Source organism: Olea europaea, chromosome 16, assembly GCF_002742605.1.
Source record: "Olea europaea var. sylvestris chromosome 16, O_europaea_v1, whole genome shotgun sequence".
Classification (NCBI taxonomy): domain Eukaryota; kingdom Viridiplantae; phylum Streptophyta; class Magnoliopsida; order Lamiales; family Oleaceae; genus Olea; species Olea europaea.
In genome coordinates, this window is record NC_036252.1 from 2,534,088 (window position 1) to 2,535,116 (window position 1,029).

Consider the following 1,029-nt stretch of genomic DNA (forward strand, 5'->3'; position numbering starts at 1 on the left):
TGGTCGATTTTGCCATTAATAACGATAGAAATTTCTTCAATAACACGGATTTTGCAACTTGGCCTTCTTGCCCAACATGCCATGGAGCAATCACTAGTAAGTTAAAATTAATTAGGTGATACACTCTGGTAAATACATATGATACTGCAAAATGAACAAGTGACTTTTGAAGGATGTCGCATTAAAGGGTTGTTTGATAAGATTTTAGATAAAAGTTTCAACGGATTTTGATTAAAATTTGTTACGCTTCTCATAACGAGTCTCCAGGTCACCTGCTAGCCAACTAATGAAACCAAGGTCCACGCTCCACATCACCAACCATGTCACACCCACATGTCGAGGCGAAACGTAACACTCATACGCATATGGCCTTGACAGATGCCTTGAAGTGACTCAGGTCAACACAAGTGACAGGTGCGGGCGGAACGCTTGCTTCTAGAAGTCACAATTTTTATTTTTTTATTTTTACACACAAAGGGATGTTTTATACAAAGATCTGTCAAAGATAAAATCTTTGATTGGTTGATGAGACGTTTATGCAGCATGTGTCAAAGAGTCAAATCAACTCTATTCTATTAAGAAGTAGTAAATACCCGCTCACTATAAAGTGACTGATTGACGCTTAGAAAAAGATACCTTGATAGGTAGATGAGGCCACGTGCCCCATATCAACAATCCCTTTCCCTATATATATCAATGTGTTTTGTCATTAAGAAGGTAATATAAGTCCAACTCTCCATTTCGCTCTCACTATTTTCCTCCCCATATCAAATGTGGTGTCGCTTTTTGACAGTTTTTGCTACCAAAACTCCACATTTTTTCTTATATCACTTGACTGTAGGAGTGCTTGCAGTTTCTTCCGTCGCTATTGAAAAAAGGTTGTGAGTGATTAATAGTGTGTTACAAGTACGTAAGGAGAAACTTACGTGGAGCTGCAAGCTATTGGTTTTTTCGGGATCAACAAAGTTAATGAAATGTATGGTAAAAAATTAATAAAAGTTGTATGTCCAAGGAAATGTCAATTAGGCT